The following is a 13617-nucleotide window of genomic DNA, read 5'->3' on the forward strand; positions in this document are numbered from 1 at the left end:
TTACATTCAGCCGGATGGTACATGTGTCTCCACAGACTGACTAGGCCCCAACCACTGACAATCAGGGTGTGCTCAAATAACCAAGAACTTTCAGGTACGGTCTGGAAAATACTGCTCTCCTGGGAGCAACTTACTCTTTGTTGGAGCTCAGGATGGCGTAGCTTATAATCTAACTCCTCTGGATCTCAACTAGCTAGCTCAAGAGGACCATATTTATAGAGAGCTGCCAAATGTAGCTCCACATCTTTTTTAGGACTTTCCAGTAAGTTCTATATTGAAGTATACATATATATATATATATATATATATATATATATATATATATATATATATATATATATATATAAGCCAGTATGCTTTCTATAGACAAAACAGTATTAACTGTGGTGGTGTCTTTAACACTGGCTAGGCTATGTCCTTGGTATACATTAACCCCTTAAGGACATAGGGCGTATCCATACGCCCACGTTTCCAAGTCCTTAAGGACCGAGGGCGTATGGATACGCCCTGAGCATTTCCGGCCCCCACCACTAGCCGGAGGGGAGCCGGAGCCGGATGCCTGCTGAAATCGTTCAGCAGGCATCCCGGCATATCGCCCAGGGGGGTCATTATGTCCCCCCATGTCGGCGATTGCCGCAGATCGCTGGACAATTCAGTCCAGCGATCTGCGGCGGATTCCGGGTCAATAGGGTCTCCAGTGACCCGATGACCCGGAATTACTGGCTGATCAGCCAGAGCCTGCAGGAGTGAGGTGGCACTGGTGCCACCTCACGATCGCCCTGATTCGTCGGCCGGATTACCGGCCGACCAATCAGGGTGCCTGCTGCGGGTGTCACTCCCGCAACCCGCTCCGCCCCTCTTCCGGAGGACGTGAGCGGGTGCGGGAAGACGACCCCGGGTGCTGGGGACCCCGATCCCCGGCGTCCATGTTGGGATCGGGGCCCCAGGAGCAGCGGCGGCGGTGAGGGACAGTCCTGCAGTGTGGATCGTTGGAGGTGAGTGACAGCCTCCTGCTGTTGCTTAGCAACAGCTCCCAGCATGCAACAAGAGCATGCTGGGAGCTGTAGTTATGCAACAGCAGGAGGCAGACCACCACAACTCCCAGCATGCCCTTATGGGCATGCTGGGACTTGTAGTTTTGCAAAAGCTGGACGCACATTCTTTCTATGGAAAAGTGTACCTTCAGCTGTTGTGTAACTACAACTCCCAGCTTGCACAATCAGCTAAAGTGCATGCTGGGAGTTGTAGTGGTGCATCTGGTGGTTGCATAACTATAACTCCCAGCATGCCCGTTGACTGTCGGTGACTGCTGAGAGTTGTAGTTTTGCAATAGCTGAAGGCACACTGAGTTAAGTAGTAAACCAGTGTGTCTCCAGCTGTTGCATAACTACAATCCCCAGCATCCCCAGCCAATGTAGTATGCCTCCGGCTGTTGCATAACTACAAGACCCAGCATGCCCTTCCGCTGTCCGTACATGCTGGGGGTTGTAGCTTTTGCAACAGCTGAAGGCACACTGGTTGCAAAACACTGAGTTTGTTACCAAACTCGGTGTTTCACAACCTGTGTGTCTCCAGCTGTTGCAAAACTACAACTCCCAGCATGCACTGATAGACCGTACATGCTGGGAGTTGTAGTTTTGCAACAGCTGGATGTTTCCCCCCCCCCCAATGTGAACGTACAGGGTACACTCACATGGGCGGAGGATTACAGTAAGTATCCGGCTGCAAGTTTGAGCTGCAGCAAATTTTCTGCCGCTGCTCAAACTGCCAGCGAGAAACTACTGTGAACCCCCTGCCCGTGCGACTGTACCCTAAAAACACTACACTACACTACCACAAAATAAAATAAAAAGTAAAAAACACTACATATACACATACCCCTACACAGCCTCCCTCCCCTCCCCAATAAAAATGAAAAACGTCTGGTACGCCACTGTTTCCAGAACTGAGCCTCCAGCTGTTGCAAAACAACTACTCCCAGTATTGCCAGATAGCCACTGACTGTCCAGGCATGCTGGGAGTTTTACAACAGCTGGAGGCACCCTGATTGGGAATAACTGGTGTAGAATTCCCCTATGTCCACCCCTATGTAATCCCTAATTTAGGCCTCAAATGCGCATGGCGCTCTCACTTTGGAGCCCTGTCGTATTTCAAGGCAACAGTTTAGGGACACATATGGGGTATCGCCGTACTTGGGAGAAATTCGGCTTCAAATTTTGGGGGATATTTTCTGCTATTACCCTTTTTAAAAATGTAAAATTTTTGGGAAAACAAGCAATTTAGGTAAAAAAAAAATATTTTTTTTACATATACAAAAGTCATGAAACACCTGTGGGGTATAAAGGTTCACTTAACCGCTTGTTACGTTCCCTGAGGGGTCTAGTTTCCAAAATGGTATGCCATGTGTGTTTTTTTGCTGTCCTGGCACCATAGGGGCTTCCTAAATGCGGCATGCCCCCAGAGCAAAATTTGCTTTCAAATTGCCAAATGTGACTCCTTCTCTTCTGAGACCTGTAGTGCGCCAGCAGAGCAATTTTCACCCCCATATGGGGTGTTTTCTGAATCGGGAGAAATTGGGCTTCAAATTTTGGGGGGTATTTTCTGCTATTACCCTTTTTAAAAATGTAAAATTTTTGGGAAATCAAGCATTTTAGGTAAAAAAAAAATTTTTTTTTACATATGCAAAAGTCATGAAACACCTGTGGGGTATTAAGGTTCACTTTACCCCTTGTTACGTTCCCTGAGGGGTTTAGTTTCCAAAATGGTATGCCATGTGTGTTTTTTTGCTGTCCTGGCACCATAGGGGCTTCCTAAAGGTGACAAGCCCCTCAAAAACCATTTGTCGCTCCTTCCCTTCTGAGCCCTCTACTGCGCCCGCCGAACAATTAACATAGACATATGAGGTATGTGCTTACTCGAGAGAAATTGGGTTTCAAATACAAGTAAAAATTTTCTCCTTTTTACCCCTTGCAAAAATTCAAAAATTGGGTCTACAAGAACATGCGAGTGTAAAAAATGAAGATTTTGAATTTTCTCCTTCACTTTGCTGCTATTCCTGTGAAACACCTAAAGGGTTAATACACTTACTGAATGACATTTTGAATACTTTGGGGGGTTTAGTTTTTATAATGGGGTCTTTTATGTGGTATTTCTAATATGAAGACCCTATCAAATCCACTTCAAACCTGAACTGGTCCATGAAAAATAGCGAGTTTGAAAATTTTGTGAAAAATTTCAAAATTGCTGCTGAACTTTGAAGCCCTCTGGTGTCTTCCAAAAGTAAAAACTCATAAATTTTATGATGCAAACATAAAGTAGACATATTGTATATGTGAACCCAAAAAAAAATTATTTTGAATATCCATTTTCCTTACAAGCAGAGAGCTTCAAAGTTAGAAAAATGCAAAATTTTCATTTTTTTCATCAAATTTTGGGATTTTTCACCAAGAAAGGATGCAAGTTACCATAAAATTTTACCACTAAGTTAAAGTAGAATATGTCACGAAAAAACAATCTCGGAATCAGAATGATAACTAAAAGCATTCCAGAGTTATAAATGTTTAAATTGACAGTGGTCAGAATTGCAAAAAACGCTCCGGTCCTTAAGGTGAAAAAGGGCTCGGTCCTTAAGGGGTTAAGGTAATCTAATACTCGCCTGTCAGTATTTAAAGGGCTACTCCACTGCCTCTGTGTTGAGAAAATTTTGTTTTGAATGCTGAGTCATGGCCACGCCCCCTCATGACGTCACACCATGTCCCTGTTCTATAAAGAATAGAAAGCCTGCAGACAGGGCACGTGAACATGCAGGATACTGAGTGATCAGAAAGATGTCAGTGTCCTTGAAGTATCTTACAAAGTTTACTACTTACACATGTACAATTGAAAAAAAAAGGAAAAAAAAAAACCTTAAAATAAAAGGTAAGCTTTACAGACAAATTGCTCTGAATTACTGTAGTCTTCAAAATTGTTTCCAGTGCTTTGTATATGGTTTTATCTACTGAATGAGTGCTAATGATGCATTTTGCATCATTTGTGCAATTTGTATTCCACTGACTTCATTGTGAACGCATGCTGAGCTTTTATGTCTGCATCTTTTCTTTAAAAAAAAAAAAGTAGGAGAATAAAACAAAACTATTGTTCTTATTTCTTTTTACACTTAAGTCAGTCTGCAGCATGGATTTTCCATCTCTGCTTATAAAACCATGCAGGTTTTTACATTTTAAATTGGACATTAGTGTCAACATGACCAAACTCTGTATAGTTACTTTAGCTTTTTAGTTAGTGGTTTAAAAAGTCAGTGCTAATAAAATGAGTCACTTCTGCCATCAACATTATTCAGAATGTGACACTCAAACTGATTGCAATGTAGCTCCCTACCTAGTAAATATACCTGTTAAAACATACTCAGTACTTGACCTTCTCTCAATGCTGATGAATATGATGAATTTTGAGTACAAATAGAACATGTACATTTAAGCTATGTTTAACCCCTTAAGGACACATCCCATTTTCACCTTAACCCCTTAAATGGGCACTGTCACCAACTTTATTTTTTGATATGTTGTAGTACTTATGTACTACAACATATCTCTAATATACTTTTATTTTTTATTTTTTTCATTAAAAAGGTTTAATTTACATTTAAAAACCGGCTACTGAAAAAGGACTGATTTTGAAGTGGCAATCAGTCCTTTTTCAGTTAGGCTGCACTCGCTCCCTGCATGTCAATCAGACAGGCGGGAGCAAGCACATTGGCTCCCCGGCCACTGGCTGGGAGGCCACTCCTCCCGCACATCGCCACTTCGTTGCCGCCGCTGTCCCTGCACGCCCGCTGCCGGACTCTGCAGTAACTGCAAGTGTAATGAGGGAACGGGGTATACAGGGCGGGGGGGGGAGGAGGGAACGGGCTAGTGCCGTACCGGGCGGGGGGGGGGGGGGAATAACGGGCTAGCATAAAAAAAAAAATAGGATGGTGGGAGCTACCCTTTAAGGACTCAACCCATTTGGACCTTAAGGACTCAGACAATTTTATTTTTACGTTTTTGTTTTTTCCTCCTCCCCTTCAAAAAATCATAACTCTTTTATATTTTCATCCACAGACTAGTATGAGGACTTGTTTTTGCGCGACCAGTTGTCCGTTGTAATGCAATCACTCAATTTACCAGAAAATGTATGGCTCAACCAAAAAAATACTATTTGTGTGGGGAAATTAGAAAGAAAACCGCAATTTTGCAAATTTTGGAAGCTTTTGTTTTCACGCCGTACAATTTATGGTAAAAATGACATGATTATACACTTTTATATTACTGTTGCGCTTAAAAAAACTCGCAAACTTTTTATAACCAAATTAGTACGTTTAAAATCCCCCTATTTTGAAGACCTATAACTTTTTCATTTTTCCGTATAAGCGGTGGTATGAGGGCTCATTTATTGCGTCGTGATCTGTACTTTTTATTAATACCATATTTGCTCATACAAATCTTTTATTACATTTTTTATTAATTTTTTTGAATAAAATTTTATAAAAAAGCGGCTATTTTGATTTTTTTTTTTTTATGTTCACGCCGTTCACCATACAGGATCATTTACAGTTTATTTTAATAGTTTGGATATTTACGCACGCGTTGATACCATATATGTATATAAAATATTTTTTTTTACACTTTTTGGGGGTAAAATAGAGAAAATGGGACAATTTACGTTTTTATTGGGGGAGGGTTTTTTTTCACATTTTTTTTTACTTTATTTTTTTACTTTTATTTTTACACTTTAATAGTCCCCATAGGGGACTATTTATAGCAATCACTCGATTGCTAATCCTGTTCAGTGCTATGTATAGGACATAGCACTGATCAGGGTTATCAGGTTTATCGGTGATCTGTTGCTCTGGTCTGCGGGAAGGCAGATCAGAGCAGAAGACTCCCGGAAGACAGTGGAGGCAGGTGAGGGGACCTCCGTCTGCCATGCAGGATGATCGGATCGCCGCTGCAGTGCTGCGGGCGATCCGATCATCCTGTTAAGTGACCGCAATGCTGCAGATGCTGTGAACGGTATTGATCACGGCATCTAAGGGGTTAATGGCGGACATCCGCAGGATCGCGGGTATCCGCCATTACCGGCGGGTCCCTGGCTGCGATCCACAGCCGGGAACTGCCGCGCATGATGCCGGCATCGCTCCGATGCCCGCGGTTATGCTCAGGGCGTAAATGTACGTCCTGGTGCTTTAAGTACCACGTCACCAGGACGTACATTTACGTCCTGCGTCGTTAAGGGGTTAAAGTGTACCTCTTATGAAACAAACTTTTGATATATTAAAGATAAAGCCCTACTGAACAACTTTTTAATTGCTTTTATTTAATTTTTTTTTGTACTTTCATGTTTTTTATTTACTTTAAAAACTTCTCCATTAGGGGTCTCCCTAGCAATCCTGTCAGCAAGCATTTCAGACTCAGTGAGTGAGTCTGAAAACAGCTCAGTGCAGCTCCCGCCTGTCAGACAGGCAGGAGGGAGGGAGGGAGCACTGAGCTGTACACAAGCAGGAAGCAAACAGAGAGGATACATTCCCTCTTCTCTTTTTCATGTTCCTCTCCCCTCTGTCCACTTTCCACATGGCTAATTATATATGTACTCTTTCGCTCTCTCCAGGGACTTGCCATTGCTATTACAACCCCCCCTGCTCGATGCCTTCAACTGAGCTACTGAAGTGCATAAAAAAAAAGTATTTTTAGTTTTTTTTAAAAGCAAAATAAATGCAGGGATAGACTTTGTCATAGTCATGGACAGATGGGGAGGGGGATTGGTTTAGATGATAATAGGTACTCTTTAAGGACCAGAGCGTTTTTTGCACATCTGACCACTGACACTTTAAGCATTAATAACTCTGGGATGCTTTTACTTATGAATTTGATTCCGAGATAGTTTTTTCGTGACATATTCTACTTTATCATAGTGGTAAATTTTTGTCAATACTTGCATCATTTCTTGGAGAAAAATTCCAAAATTTCATGAAAAATTTGAAAATTTAGCATTTTTCTAACTTTGAAGCTCTCTGTTTGTAAGGAAAATAGACATACCGAATTTAATTATATGTTGATTCACATAAACAATATGTCTATGTTTGCATCATAAAGTTGACATGTTTTTACTTTTGGAAGACATCAGAGGGCTTCAAAGTTCAGCAGCAATTTTCCAATTTTTCACAACATTTTCAAAATCGGAATTTTTCAGGGACCGGTTCAGTTTTGAAGTTTATTTGAAGGACCTTCATATTAGAAATACCCCATAAATGACCCCATTATAAAAACTGCACCCTCAAAGTATTCAAAATGACATTCAGTAAGTGTGTTAACCTTTAGGTGTTTCACAGGAATAGCAACAAAGTGAAGCATTTTTTACACTCGCATGTTCTTGTAGACCCAGTTTTTGATTTTGTACAAGGCATAAAAGGAGAGAAACCCCCCAAAATTTGTAACCCAATTTCTCTTGAGTAAGGAAATACCTCATATGTGGATGGAAAGTGTTCGGCGGGCGCAGTTTAGGGCTCAGAAGGGAAGGAACGATAATGAGATTTTGGAGAGTGAGTTTTTATGAAATGGTTTTGGGGGGCATGTCACATTTAGGAAGCCCCTATGGTGCCAGAACAGCAAAAAAAAAAAAAAACACGTGGCATACTACTTTGGAAACTACACCCCTCAAGGAACGTAACAAGGGGTATAGTGAGCCTTCACACCCCACAGGTGTTTGATGACCTTTCATTAAAGTTGGATGTGTAAAGGATTTTTTTTTCACTAAAAATTTCACGTCCAACTTTAACAAAAATTTGTCAAACACCTGTGCGGTGTTAAGACTCATTGTAACCCTTGTTACATTCCGTGAGGGATGTAGTTTCCAAAATGGGGTCATATTTTTTTTTTTGCTTTTATGTCAGAACCGCTGTAAAGATCAGCCACCCCTGTGCAAATCATCTCAAATGTACATGGTGCTCTCACTCCTGAGCCTTATTGTGTGCCCGCAGAGCATTTTACGTCCACATATGGGTTATTTCCATATTCCGGAGATATTGTGTTACAAATTTTGAGGGTCATTTTTTCCTTTTACCTCTTGTGAAAATGAAAATATGGGTTAACACCAGCATGTTAGTGTAATTTATTTATTTTTTTTTTTTACAATAACATGCTGGAGTACACCATAACTTTACTTTTTCAGGCAATTTCTCGCGAGTACAGAAATACCCCATATGTGGCCCTAAACTGTTGCCTTGAAATACAACAGGGCTCCGAAGTGAGAAAGTGGCATTTGCATTTGAGGCCTGAATAAGGGATTTGCATAGGGATGGAGCGGATGCAAGAATTACACTTACCTCCGGCAGTGTTTCCCAAACATGCTGTTGCAAAACTTCCAGGAAGCCTGGACAGTCAATAGCTGTCCGGCAATACTGGGAGTGTCTTTGCAACAGCTGGAGGCTCTGTTTTGGAAACAGTGTCATACGAGACATTTTTTTTTATTTGGAGGGGGAGTGTTTAGGGGTATATATAAGTGTAGTGTTTTACCCTTTATTATGTGTTAGTGTAGAGTAGTGTAATGTTTTTAGGGTACATTTTACGGGCGGGGGTTTACAGCGAGTTTCCTGCTCGGAGTTTGAGCTGCTGCGGAAAATTAGCTGTATCTCACACTTGCAGCAAGAAACTCGCTGTAAACCCCCACCCCTGTGAATGTACCCTGTTGCTCAGATATGCTCCTGGGCTATATTCGCTCATAGATATGGATTTTTTTTTTACAAGGGGAGCCAGTGGAAATCATATGTATGTGTATAAGTTGCATATGTCAGGGCTACAAGTCTGATGTATATATTGGAACTTACAGATGTGTCCTATCTAAATTCAACTTATCCTGACATGTATGATAAGAAATTGCTAAATTTCATAACAATATGATTTCATAACACTGATGTTTTGTATATGTCATGCATTTCTGACTGTGGACACCCAGTGACTTTTATGTAAATGAGACATTTTGGTGTCATAGTATCATATTATGATATAGTGTTACGTTTGTTTAATGAGAACTTGGAATCCTTAAAGGGGTATTCCAGACAAAACCTTTTTTATATATATCAACTGGCTTCGGAAAGTTAAACTGATTTGTAAATTACTTCTATTAAAAAATCTTAATCCTTCCAATAGTTATTAGCTTCTGAAGTTTTCTGTCTAACTGCTCAATGATGATGTCACGTCCCGGGAGCTGTGCATGATGGGAGAATATCCCCATAGGAACTGCACAGCTCCCGGGACGTGAGTCATCAGAGAGCAGTTAGACAGAAAACAACAACTCAACCTCAGAAGCTAATAACTATTGGAAGGGTTAAGATTTTTTAATAGAAGTAATTTACAAATCTGTTTAACTTTCCGGAGCCAGTTAATATATATATATTTAAAAAAAAAGTTTTGGCCTGGAATACCCCTTTAACCTCTTAAGGACCCAGGACGTACGGGGACGTCCCCGCACCCTGGGCTTTAAGGACCCAGTACGTCCCCGTACGTCCAGGGGTTTTGCAGTCCCTGCCGCGCGCCGGGCAGAGATCGGAAGCAGATGCCTGCTGAAATGCTTCAGCAGGCATCCAGGGCAAACGCCGAGGGGGACCAGGTCTGCCCCCCCATGTCAGCGATCGCTGCAAATCGCAAGGGAAATCGCCCCTGCGATCTGCAGCGATACCGGGCTGATCGGGTCTCTGGGACCCGACCGCCCGGTAATTTTGCATGATCCCGGTTGTCACAGACAGCCAGGACCATGCTGGAGTATAGGAGCAAGGTGGCAAGCCTGCCACCTCCTCCTATCCCCTACGATCCGTCGGTTAGTTAACTGCCCTGCCCGGCCCCTGGAAGTCCGGAGAGGACGGGAGGAGGACCAGAGGACGTGGCGGGGGACGGGGGAGTGCTGGGGCCCGGCCCCGGTACTTACCTCATCCCTGAAGACTCGGATCCCGGCGGCGGAGACGGCGGTGGTGGCGACAGGTGAGTTGATCTTCGGCGGCGTCGCGGGACCTTTGCAGCTCCATCTGGTCCCCTTACACTACAACTCCGAGCATGCCCGGACAGCCCTTGGCGTCTGGGCATGCTGGGAGTTGCAGTTTTGCAACATCTGGAGGTCCACAGTTTGGACACCACTGTGCCCTTCCAGATGTTGCAAAACTACACATCCTCAGCATGCCCTTACTGTCCAGGCATGCTGGGAGTTGTAGTTCTGTAACATCTGGCCCTTCAGATGTTGCAGAACTATAACTCCCAGCATGCCTGGACAGTTTTGGCGTACTGGGAGTTGTAGTTTTGCAACATCTGGAAGGGCACAGATTGGGAACCACTGTATTAGTGGTCTGCAAACTGTAGTCCTCCAGATGTTGCAAAACTACAACTCCAAGCATGCTGGGAGTTTTAGTTCAGCAACATCTGGCTCTAAAGATGTAGCCGAACTACTACTTCCAGCATGCCTGAGAATGTTTGGGAGTTGTGGAGGCACACTGGTTGGGAAACATTGTCTGTTTCCTAACTCAGTGTTTCCCAACCCGTGTGCCTCCAGTTGTTGCAAAACTATAACTACCAGCATGCACTGATAGACTGTGCATGCTGGGAGTTGTAGTTTTGCAACAGATGGAGGTTCCTCCCCCCCCCCCCCCTTGTGAATGTACAGGGTACTTTCACTTTGCCAGGGGACTTACAGTGAGTATCAGGCTGCAAGTTTGCGATGCAGAAAATTTTGCGCCGCAGCTCAAACTCGCAGCGGAAAACTCGCTGTAATCCCCCGCCCGTGTGACTGTAACCTAATAACACTACACTACACTAACACAAAATAAAATAAAAAGTAAAAAACACTACATATACACATACCCCTACACAGCCCCCCTCCCCTCCCCAATAAAAATGAAAAACGGCTGGTACGCCACTGTTTCCAAAATGGAGCCTCCAGCTGTTGCAAAACAACAACTCCCAGTATTGCCGGACAGCCGTTGACTGTACAAGCATGCTGGGAGTTTTGCAACAGCTGGAGGCACCCTGTTTGGGATTCACTGGCGTAGAATACCCCTATGTCCACCCCATGCAAATCCCTAATTCAGGCCTCAAATGCACATGGCGCTCTCACTTCGGAGCCCTGTCATATTTCAAGGCAACAGTTTAGGGCCACATATGGGGTATCGCCGCACTCGGGAGAAATTGCCTAACAAATTTTGAGGGGCTTTTTCTCCTTTAACCCCTTATGAAAAGGTGAAGTTGGGGTCTACACCAGCATGTTAGTGTAAAAAAATTAATTTTTTACACTAACATGCTGGGGTTGCCCTATATTCTTGACAAAGGTAAAAGGGGAAAAAAGCCCCCCAAAATGTGTAATGCAATTTCTCCCGACTACGGATATATACCCCATATGTGGGCGCAAAGTGCTCTGGGGGCGCACAACAAGGCCCAGAAGGGAGAGTGCACCATGTACATTTGAGGTGATTTGCACAGGGGTGGCTGATTGTTACAGTGGTTTTGACAAACGCAAAAAAAAAAACATATGTGACCCCATTCCGGAAACTACACCCCTCATGGAATGTAATGAGGGGTGCAGTGAGAATTTACACCCCACTGGTGTCTGACAGATCTTTGGAACAAAGGGCTGTGCAAATTAAAAATTTCGTACAGCCCACTGTTTCAAAGATCTGACAGACACCAGTGGGGGGTAAATGCTCACTGTACCTCTTATTACGTTCCTCAAGGGGTCTAGTTTCCAAAATGGTATGCCAGGTGTGGGTTATTTTGCTGTCCTGGCACCGTAGGGGCTTCCTAAATGCGACATGCCCCCCGAGCAAAATTTGCTCTCAAAAAGCCAAATATGACTCCTTCTCTTCTGAGCATTGTAGTTCGCCCGTAGTGCACTTCAGGTCAACTTATGGGGTACCTCCATACTCAGAAGAGATGGGGTTAAAAATTTTGGGGGTATTTTCTGCTATTAACCCTTGCAAAAATAGGAAATTTTGGGGGGAAACACACATTTTAGTGACATTTTTATTTTTATTTTACGTATGCAAAAGTCGTGAAACCCCTGTGGGGTATTAAGGCTCACTTTATTCCTTGTTACGTTCCTCAAGGGGTCTAGTTTACAAAATGGTATGCCATGTGGGTATTTTTTGCTGTTCTGGCACCATAGGGGCTTCCTAAATGTGACATGCCCCCGAGCAAAATTTGCTCTCAAAAAGCCAAATATGACTCCTTCTCTTCTGAGCATTGTAGTTTGCCCGTAGTGCGCTTCAGGTCAACTTATGGGGTACCTCCATACTCAGAAGAGATGGGGTTACAAATTTTCGGGGGTATTTTCTGCTATTAACCCTTACAAAAATGTGAAATTTGGGGGGAAACACATTTTAGTGAAATTTTTTAAACATTTTTTTACATATGCAAAAGTCGTGAAACACCTGTGGGGTATTAAGGCTAAAATTGTGAGTTTGGAAATTTTGTGAAAAATTGGAAAATTACTGCTGAACTTTGAAGCCCTCTGATGTCTTCCAAAAGTAAAAACATTTTATGATGCAAATATAAAGTAGGTGTATTGGAAATGTGATTTTAAAAACATTTATTTGGAATATGCATTTTCCTTACAAGCAGAGAGCTTCAAAGTTAGAAAAATGCAAAATTTTCTAATTTTTAATCAAATTTTGGGATTTTTCCCCAAGAAAGGATGCAACTTACTACAAAATTTTCCACTATGTTAAAGTACAATATGTCACGAAAAACAATCTCGGAATCAGAGTGATAACTAAAAGCATTCCAGAGTTATTAATGTTTAAAGTGACAGTGGTCAGATGTGCAAAAAATGGCCGGGTCCTAAGGGGTAAAATGGCTGGGTCCTTAAGGGGTTAACTAAACTAAAGAAGAGGTAAGAATGAACACACCTGGACATCACAAAGGTAGTATGAGCAAAACCTTGTAAATTATAAATTTTTTGTATACAAACTTAAAGGGCTACTCTGCTGAAAAACATTTTTTTTAAATCAACTGATGCCAAAAAGTTAAACAGATTTGTAATTTACTTCTATTTAAAAAATGTAATCCTTACAGTACTTATCAGCTGCTGTATGCTCCAGAGGGAACTATTTTCTTTTTGAATTTCCGTTCTGTCTGACCACAGTGCTCTCTACTGACACCTCTGTCCTTTTCAGGAATTATCCAAAGCAGGAGAAGTTTGCTATGTGGAATTTTCTCCTACTCTGGACAGTTCCTAAAATGGACAGAGGTGTCAGCAGAGAGCACTGTGATCAGACAGAAAATAAATTCAAAAAGAAAAGAACTTCATGTGGAGAATACAGCAGCTGACAAGTACTGGAAGGATATAGATTTTTAAATAGTAATTTACACATATGTTTAACTTTCTGGCACTAGTTGATTTTCAAAAAAAAAAAATGTTTTCCAGCAAAGTATCCCTTTAAGCATTCAATTAGATAAATAGTTCTTGGTGCAAAACTTTGTTGCAATTTTTGATCTACAGTGTTGACTTCAAGCACTTCTTCAGTAAGCTTGTCATGCAAAATGCAAAGTGTGTCTAAAGAGATAAAAACAAAATATACAGAATTTTTTTTAAATGAAAATATAC

This window comes from Hyla sarda, chromosome 3 (assembly GCF_029499605.1).
Source record: "Hyla sarda isolate aHylSar1 chromosome 3, aHylSar1.hap1, whole genome shotgun sequence".
NCBI lineage: Eukaryota > Metazoa > Chordata > Amphibia > Anura > Hylidae > Hyla > Hyla sarda.